Raw genomic sequence first — 9667 nt, 5'->3', positions numbered from 1 at the left:
TCCGCACGCTCTCCCTCTACCTCTTTCCCTCTCCCTGTCCCTCCACCTCCTTCCCTCTCCGGAGAGGGAAGGAGGTGGAGGGACAGGGAGAGAGAGCAGGAGAGGGAGGGGGGAGAGGGAGAGAGAGGGGTGAGAGGGAGAGAGGGAGAGAGAGAGGGAGAGAGGGAGGGAGCGAAAGACCGTCTCTCCCTCCCTCCCTCTCTCCCTCCCTCCCTCTCTCCCTCCCTCCCTCTCTCCCTCCCTCCCTCTCTCCCTCCCTCCCTCTCTCTCCCTCCCTCCATCCCTCTCTCCCTCCCTCCATCCCTCTAGCTCCCTCCCTCTATCCCTCTCGCTCCCTCCCTCTATCCCTCTCTCCCTCCCTCTCTCTATCCCTCTCCCTCCCTCCCTCTATCCCTCTCTCGCTCCCTCCCTCTATCCCTCTCTCCCTCCCTCCCTCTCACCCTCTCCCTCCCTCCAACTCTCCCGCTCCCTCCATCTCTCCATCTCCCTCACTCCCTCCCAGAGAGGGAGAGATAGAGAGGCAGAGACAAGGGAGAGGGAGAGAGGGAGAGGGGGAGATGGAGGGAGAGGGAGAGGGAGGGAGAGGAAGAGAGGGAGAGAGATATGGAGAGGAGGGGGGGGAGAGGGAGATGGAAAGAGGTCTCTTCCTCCCTCCCTCTCCCTCCCTCTCTCCCTGTCCCTGTTTCCCTGTTCCGCTCTCCCTCTCCCAACACCTCCTTCCCTCTCCAGAGAGGGAAGGAGGTGGAGGGAGAGGGAGAGGGAAAGAGGGAGAGGGAGAGCAGGAGAGGGAGGGGGAGAGGGAGAGAGAGGGGGGAAAGGGAGAGAGGGATAGAGGGAGGGAGCGAAGACGTCTCTCCCTCTCTCCCTCTACACCTCTCTCCCTCCCTCTCTCCTTCTCCTCCCTCTCCCTCCATGTCTCCATCTCCCTCACTCTTTCCCAGAAAGGGAGAGATGGAGGGAGAGGGAGAGAGGGAGAGGGAGAGATGGAGGGAGAGGGAGAGTGAGAGGCAGCGAGGTAGAGGGAGAGAGGGAGAAAGGGAGAGAGAGAGAGAGAGAGAGGGAGAGCGGTAGAAGTGCTGAGGAGGGGGGCTCCCTCCCCCTCCAACTCCCATCCTCTCCCTACTGCTTTCTCTTTTTTCTGCTTCAACAAACCCCAGGCGCCTTTTAGATCAGCCCTGAAGTCAACGTTGATGCTTGGACAGCCTGACCTCCCCGCTGACTTCCAGCCCAGGACCACCGCTGGGAGATGAAGTCTGCGGGGCCCTGGGCGCAGGCTGCACAGGCACCTCCTCTGATGCCCAATCTCTCCTCGTTTACGAGGCAGCCGACACTCCCCTCCCTGACTCCCCAAGATTTGAGGCCTTTTTAGTATGTGTCGATAATGCCATGAGCGACTATTTAACTCTTCCACGAGGACCCATCTCCCAAAATGCAGTGGTTTTCAGCCTTGGCTGCACTAGAGAACCCCCAGGGAAGGGAGAGACGTCTCTCCCTCCCTCTCTCTTTCTCTCCCTCTGTACGTCTGTCTACCTCTCTCCCTCTCCCTCTCCCTCTGGGGTGATGCCCGATGAGCTCAGAATCGCAGATGGACCCCCCCATCCCCTCTCTGTGGCTTGCATGGGGGATGCACCTTCTCACTGTGGCCCGGGCATGGCCTTGACATTCAGACATCGGGTCCTGCATGGACACTTGTGTTTGTTCCATAGCGCATGTGGCTGCAGTCTGTGCTTCTGTAGATGCGGGCTGTGCGTGAGCCCTTCATCTTCCCCGCAGACACCACTGGTGCTCGCTCGGCCTCGCGGGGGATGCGGGGGGCACGGGGGACAGTCTTGTGTCCCCACCTTCTTGGGCTGCAGACAGGCCACGCTGGTGCTGTGGTGACTGGGGGCTCCCAGGAGAACCCCGCTGCAGACCGGAGAGGTGGCCCCCGAGAAGGTGGCGTACACCTGGGGCCGGGCCTCATCAGTGAGCCACGGGCCACCTGCAGCAACAGGTGTCTCACCGTCCAGGGGCTGGGTGTTCGGGCGCCGTGGGGTTGAGCTACTGTCTGCACGGCAGCCGTGTTTGTCTTGTTGAGCCCGGGGAGGCCCCTTGGTGGCTCCTGGAGAGCCTGGCCGCATTTCTTCCTGCCCTTGGCCTTAGAGCCCATCACGTTCATGCCGTTTCTGCTTCCAAAAGGACCTGTGTTAATAAAGACCACGTGTTAGGACAGCACCAAAGTGCCTAGAAATCCGGGCCAGGAGGAGGAGGGAGGGGGATTGGCTGTGCCCGCCAGTGGCCTGGGAGCCCTGCCCGCCTGCAGAGACCTGGCCCGGGGCCCGTGGGGAGGGCGTGGCCCTCGGTCCCCAGCGCCTTCCGTCTCTGGCTTCCGGGAGAACTGCGTGATCCTCAGGGAGCTGGTGAGGCTGCAGGCCCTGAAGTCCCGCCTGCTGGGGTTCCGCACCATGCCGACTCTGTGCTGGAGATGAACACGGACAAGACCAGCCAGGTGGTGGCCACTGTCCTAGGTAACACCGCCTCCCCCTGAGTCCCAGTGGGGACGGGGTCAGGCGGACCTTGACCGGATGTGGTACTGCCTGAGACCCCACTGTGTCAGCCCTTGGGGGTCACCTTCCCAGACCCTTCATTCTGCCTCGAGGGGCACAGGGTCGGGGGTGGCTGGGGGGCCGCCCCAGGGACGTAGCCGAGCCTCTCCCCTCCGCCCGCAGGTGAGCTGGCCCAGAAGCTGAAGCCCCTCGGGGAGCAGGAGCGGCCGTGATCCTGGAGCTAAAGAAGGCCGAGTGCCAGAGGCGGGGCCTGCACTTTGACGGCCCCATCAACGCCTGGGACCTGCGCTACTACGTGAACCAGGGGGAGGAGACGCGCTACCACGTGGGCCAGTACCTGCTCAATGAGTCTTTCCCCATGCAGGCGGTCACACGCGGGCTGCTGGGCATCTCCCAGGAGCTGCTGGGGCTGACCTTCGACCTGGAGGAGGGCACCAGCATGTGTCACGAAGACGTGAGGCTCTAAACGGTCTGGGACGCGGCCTCGGGCAAGGTCATCCATCGGCAAGTTCTACCTGACCTCTATCCTCGGTGCGTGCGTGGGGGAACCTGTCGGCCGTGGGCCGGGGCTCCTCTGTGGAAGCGGGGCCCCATCCACGTCCCTCCGCAGGGTGGGGAAGTCCGGGCACGCGGCCTGCTTCGGCCTGCCTACAGCACGATGGGAGCTGCCAGATCGCCATCGCGGCCATGGTGGCCAACTTCACCAAGCCTACGCCCAACCTGCCCTCCCTGCTGCGGCATGATGAGCGGGAGACCAACTTCCACGACGTCGGGCATGCGATGCACCAGCTCCGCTCCCAGGCGCAGGGCTGCAGGCAGGGGGCGGGGAGGGCCCGGGCATGCGTGGTCCTCAGGCAGGCCCTCGCCACGGGATTCTTTCACTGACATCACCCCACACGTGGTGACGCCCTCGGTGTCAGCTTCCATCATCAAACCCCAGGCACTGGGCGCGTAAATAACGGAAATGGATGTCCTCGAGGCTCTAGAGGCTGGAAGACCCAGATCAAGGAGTCAGGGCTGGTTCCCTGCATGTTAAATACATGTACTCAAGAGTTGCCTTTAAAAAAGACAAAAGAAAAGAAAGGAACGTTGCCTGCAAGTCTGCTGACGGCCGGTGATGAGAACCAGAGGGAAGGCTCTGGGGCCGGGGGTGCAGTGCCCTGTGAGCTCGGGGGCTGCTGCCAGTCTCCGTGGAGGCTCAGCAAGTCCCAGTGACTTCCCCACGTGGGGGGCGCCAGCTGAGAGTCTGGGCCCAGGACCCACTGCTCGTTCGGTCTTCCTGTGGTCAGCCCTTCATCCTGAGAGCGATGCTCTCACAGGCTGCACTGGGGCGTGTGGGGACAGTTTACTGAGCCGTACAGACGTCACTACTGCTTTGGACCATTTCCATCATCCCGAAAATGTCCCTCACGCCCTTAGCTATCACTCCGTCCCCTCGCCAGCCCCTGACAACCAGGAACCCACTCGCTGACTCTGTGGATCTACCTGCTCTGGATGTTTCTCCTCAGTGGGGTCACGCCCTGTGTGTCCTTCTGTGTATGACTTCTCTCGCTGAGCATCGTGTTCTCAGGGTGTACCGACGTGGCAGCGAGCGTCAGGGCTTCACCGCATTGCGTGGCTGAGGGACGTAAAGAAGACAAGAGAAAAGAAAAGCACGTTGCATGCAGGTCTGCTGACAGCCGGTGATGAGAGCCAGAGGGAAGGCTCTGGGGCCGGGGGCGCCGTGCCCTGTGAGGCCCTGGCGCTGCTGCCAGTCTTGGTGGGGCACGGGCAGCACCGTCCCTCAGGAGCTGCTGGACAAGCTCATCAAGTCCCGGGAGGCCAACCCAGATGCGGCCGGACCGAGGGAAGGGAAGGGGGCTTCCGGTCTGCCCGGCTGGCAAGCGTGGCCTGGACACGGTGCCAGCCCCCCGTCTCCTTCCTCCCACGCCCCAGGCCTCTTCAACCTGTGCCAGATCGTCCTGGCCAAGGTGGTTCAGGCCCTGCACACGCAGACGCCCGCGGACCCGGCCCAGGAGAATGCCCGCCTCTGCCAGGAGATCCTGGGGTTCCCAGCCATGCCAGGTAGCCAAGCGCGCGCCGGGCTCACCTTAGCGGTCGGTTGGCGGCTACTGCCCAGGTCAAGAGGATCGTCTGGTGGTGTGTGAATGGGGACTGACTGACGGGCTCCGGCCGAGGCCCACTGCCCTCTGGCCTCCTCCTGCCACGGCTCCTTGGCTGGTCCCTCCAGCTGTGGCCCACGGAGTCCGAGGGTGGAGTGGGAGGCTCTGCACATGCTTTCTAGAGAGCCTGGAAGAGGCAGGAGAGGGCTTCATACCCCGGACAGAAGGCATCGACGAGGTCTGCCCATGCGTGTCGGTGCGGACACGCGGTTCACTCCCTCGTGAGCGCTTTAACCAGCGATCTCCCCGTGATGGAGGGAGAGCCCTGACTCATCTCTCGCAGCCTCGGCAGCTGGCCTTGTAAGAGGCTTAGGAGTGAACCCTCGTGAGCTTCAGCAGAAAGTCGGCAAAGATTTATTTGTGTCCCTCCACTGAACTGCCAGCAAGGTCCCCGTTTTCTACAAGTGTTGGGCCAATACTCTCTCTAGTGGCAGGGGACTCAGACAAGGCTGCTTTGAGGCCCCCACCCCCGCTCTGGGGCAGGGGCACTGAGCGGCCAGGGGGCCGGGCAGGAGCCCCTCCGCGTGTGTCCCAGTGACCCACCTGCCTGCGACCTTCGGCCGCCTGGCAGGAAGCTACGACGCCCAGTCCTATGGCCAGTCATTCCTGCAAGAAACACTGGAACCAGTTTCTGCCAATCCACCAAAAAAAACGACTTCAAAGGCAACGTGGTGTCACAGGAAGGGCTTGTTTCTGTGTTGGTTTGTTTTTAGTTCATCAGGCCTCACTTAAAATTCTGATTCCACAATGCACTTGCTTTGGGATCTTGAACAACACTCATAACCTCTGCAAGTTTCAGTATAGTAAGTTTATGTGATTACCTTCATCTGTAATATCCCTGTGTTGCAATCTTAATTCAGATTAATTCATCTTAATCTTAATCTCAAGTTCAGATCAATGACTAGTTCCTCTGTGACTTCTCCTCTGAACGGATTCAAAAGCCGCCTCTCCCGTCCTCATTTGGCTTCTCTTCTCTTCGGGAATCTCATAAGAACTTCTATGACCTCTTTGGGTTTTTGTTGTTGCTGTTGTCTGTTTGTTTGTTTTTTAATTGAAATATAGTTGATTTACAATGTCGTGTCCGTTTCAGGTGTACGGCGCAGTGATTCCGTTTTCAGAGTCTTTTCCCTTATAAGTTATTACAAAATATTGAGTACAGTTCCCTGTGCCATAGGGGAGATCCTTGTTGTATCAATTCTATGCCTTCTTTGAATGACCGTAGCACTTGTTGTCTGTATCATTTTTATGTCTGTTGTGGCTTTGTGACTGAAAATGAAAATTTTCTATTTGTTCATGCCCTGGCCCTTCCTTAAAAAATGTGTTCATTTACCTATTTCATATTTATTGACTACATCTTAGACACCGTGTTAGCTGCTTGTTCTAGATGTTAGTAAAACACAGACCTTCCTGCTCAAAGGGTCACAGTATTTGTGGGAAAACAAAAAAATGAACAACTTACGTCTCAAATAGCTTTGTACTTCCCAAAGAGAGCACACCTCGTAGGTACAATAAATATATGTATTATACATAAATGTATAAAGAGTTAATGGCATTAAAAACGTGAGATAACTGCTTTTCTATTCTGAGGAAATGAGGATTACATTTCACCAGGAGCTCAATACCACTCTGAGAATGAGGGCTTAACCCCCGACCTGGCTCACTGCATCGCTTTCTTATATGAAAATAGACAAGTCTGTACACGCTCTCTACAAAAAGGCTTATCTGGCATGAATTTCAGATAGCAAGAAGAAAAATTCAAGAGGTTCAGAGAAGCATCCAGAAGCTCAGATGATTGTCTGGCACTGATACAACTTGCTTGACAGGAAAATAGAGCTGTAAATCTCACAAGATTCGATGATCTTCTAAGAATTTCAAAACCGCCTGCTATTAAATAGAAATCCTAGAAGAACCGCTTCTTTTAAAGCACACTGATAATATGCTTTACAGCTTAATATTCAGAAGCCTATGTTTTGGCTAAGTGAGCTTCAGGAATGAAGGAAACTTGTGGTTCAGTTCCATCTACTCTGGAACCTCTGGTCAAAACACCTACTTCTGTGCTCAGCCATCTTATCATCTGAAAAATGGAGGCAACTCTAAGAAAACATCGTTACAGAGATGTTGCACAGTTTCCTGTGTCACTGTCTTCATTTGTTTCAGAAAACCAATAACGTCTAAGCTACTACTGCAAAGAGCACAGTGTTACTTGGGGTCATCTAGTGCAGCTCTGTCAAAGTAAAGAAAAGGAAAGGGGCCTAGAACAACTATAATTTTCCCAAGAGGACACTATTATTTTATGGTAAATCTGAGTCAAGAACCCTGATCTCTTTGATGCCATTCCATTGTTCTTTCGTTGGGTTCTCAACAACCCAGAGAAAGGAAGAGAAATAAAACTCCTATGTGCTGTGTCACTGGTACAGAACGTGGCAAGATTGGAATCGGAGAACTACATATTAACAGGTATTTGGGAAATTCTTCAAACTGGTTAAGATATACACCAGGTACATAAAAAACAGTATGTTTTCCCAAGATGATTCTGTGGAATGAACAGAACTGGTAACTGAAGGTGCCTGTGTGCTGCAGTTCCAAACAGGATGGGTGAATGCTTGTTTTCTGGCACCTTTAAGACTCCACCCCAATATACACATTAAAATAAAATTAACATTTCAACTGGGTCATATTTAATTCTGCATGCTCTTCTAAGTCAGCAAAATATTCCATATATCATTTAAGTTGTCACTCACTCTCTTTTCTTTTCTTTCTTTTTCTCTTTTTTTTTTTTTTTGCAGTACACGGGCCTCTCACTGCTGTGGCCTCTCCCGTTGCGGAGCGCAGGCTCAGCGGCCATGGCTCACGGGCCTAGCCGCTCCGCGGCATGTGGGATCTTCCCGGACCGGAGCGCGAACCCGCGTCCCCTGCATCGGCAGGCGGACTCTCAACCACTGAGCCACCAGGGAAGCCCGTCACTCACTTTTTAACTTGAGTTTTAATTTCTAAAAGTCTTTCCAAACACAAAACAGAGGTGGGAAAATGGTATATGGGAAGCTGCAGAGATGAAATAAGCTTACTTCATTCGGCATAAAGATGAATACCCAAACAACTTCTGCATGGCTGCAAGTGTCCAAATCTACTATCCTCGTTTCGTAGTCAAGGCTTCCGGAAAAATATGCTAACGGATTCCTAATTACCCAAATGCCCCATATCCGTTTCAGTAAGTATCGTTATATATTATGGAAATTTTTCTCAGTGACACAGAAAGACATCCTGGCCGAGCATCCCCCTTCCCATGACACAGAGATGATGGGTCTCAAGCTACCTTGAAGGCGTTGGAGCCCACTTTATCCATTACTAATATTAATGGAGGACAAACCTTCATATTCTGTTTGTTTGCTCTGTGTTTGTTAAATCACTTCTTCCCTTCATTAAAATGGATGACACATAATTGAGTCTGTAATGTGTGTATCACTGGAACCTGAACACAGTTTTGTTGGTTTTATTAACGTCATAGGTTTCTAGGGAGGGTCTACTAAATAACTAAGTCTAGTTTCACAGTTACAAATAAATTAGCATGTAATTTTGAATAAATTAAGCTCATCATAAAGGAAGGATACTGATAGTTGCTACTACCCCTTCCTTGAGGGGCTCTTGTAAAGCACTAAATAAAGTAACAGAGGTTTATATGCATGCATATATTTTCAATGATATTTGAACACACTCGAAAAGAACTCTACAGAATGCATTATAAAACCTCGATGCTGTGTGTCCCGAGTTCCCAGCTCTCTCGTTAAAACTATTTAAATGAACAAAATGTTATCTATTAGGAGAGCTATCAGAGTACTCCAAATACTCCTTCTTGCAGTACCCTGTCCCAACCATTTGCCTTCCTCTTCCCATTAGTCCTTAATTCAGAAACCCCAGAGATTTGTTCATTAATTTATGAGCATATTTCTTCATTCAGCCAAGAAAATTGATGGCTCCCTTACCAAATTTCAGGCACCCTTCTTCAGTATGTTTTCTAGGCATGTTCAGGAAACACAGCAGTGATTAACACAGATGAATATAGCCTCTCTCGAGCTGAGGGGAGAGACAAAAGTAAAGAAGCAAATATAAAATCGTAAGTGTAAATACGTAAATAAAAATTGAATAAATGGGTAGAATAACTAGTATATCAGGTAAGTGCTGGAGAAAAACAGCAAGCGGGGAAGGGGGATGGAGATTGTTAGCTGGTAGGAGGAGGCTGCGATCTGAAACTAAGTGATCACTGAGGGCTTTCTGGGGAAGATAAAATTTAAGAGGGAACCTAAGGTTGTGAGAGGGAGCAAGGTGCATATCTGGGAAGTGAATAGTACAAGCAGAGGGAACAGTCAGATGGAAAGGCAATGAGGCAAGAGTGGGCTTGGAGTATCCAAGGAGCAGAAAGGATGTCAGTGTGTGGAAAACAGAGGGAGCAAAGTGGAGAGGAGAAGGAAACAGTCAGAGAGGAAACAGAGGCCCAGATTTCTAGGGCTGTGGAGGCACTTTGAGGACTTTGCTTTTCCTGTGAAGAAGCCACTGAAGAGCCTGGAGTGACATGATCTGACTTACGTTTTAACAGGATCTCTCTGGATGCCATGTTGATTAGAGACTGCAGGAGAATAAGGACAAGCCCCAGAAGACCAATAGTTGATTCAAATGTCAAGAAACATTTATGCCTTCACCCTTCAACTTCACAAATGATGCCATTTCCATTGAGCTATTGAAAAATATAATCTGGCTTTCAAAACAATAAACCAGAAGGCATTTTCTCACATAAGCAAGGTCACAAACAACTGTCAGCTAAAGTTGAAATAGCAACAAATCAAATAATAACAAAAAACATTTTTTATAGATTTTAAAACCTTACCAAGCATTTTCTTGTCCATTATCTAAGTTAATCCTCAAATCAACGCCATGAGATAGTTACTATTTTCCCATTAGAAGTGA

The 9667-nt window shown here is 52.6% G+C and overlaps 1 long non-coding RNA gene across 1 annotated transcript; it reads right to left on the bottom strand.

Annotated features, from left to right (window-relative positions):
* Positions 1 to 3376: 3376 nt before the first annotated feature.
* On the bottom strand, positions 3377 to 9397 carry LOC149743765 (uncharacterized). Its single transcript, XR_016391798.1, has 4 exons — positions 9290 to 9397; positions 8689 to 8779; positions 4636 to 4835; positions 3377 to 4164 (listed from the first exon to the last, which is right to left on the bottom strand). It is a non-coding gene; the product is annotated as an uncharacterized LOC149743765 (long non-coding RNA).
* Positions 9398 to 9667: the final 270 nt, after the last annotated feature.

The sequence above is a fragment of the Delphinapterus leucas genome, unplaced genomic scaffold (genome assembly GCF_059928025.1).
Source record: "Delphinapterus leucas isolate spDelLeu-1000000601 "Yukka" unplaced genomic scaffold, BTC_Dleu_Yukka2 spDelLeu_asBTCV2_sq85, whole genome shotgun sequence".
NCBI classification, from domain to species: Eukaryota; Metazoa; Chordata; class Mammalia; order Artiodactyla; family Monodontidae; genus Delphinapterus; species Delphinapterus leucas.
The sequence above is the reverse complement of the archived record's forward strand: the minus strand, read 5'-3'. Positions and strand labels throughout refer to the sequence as shown.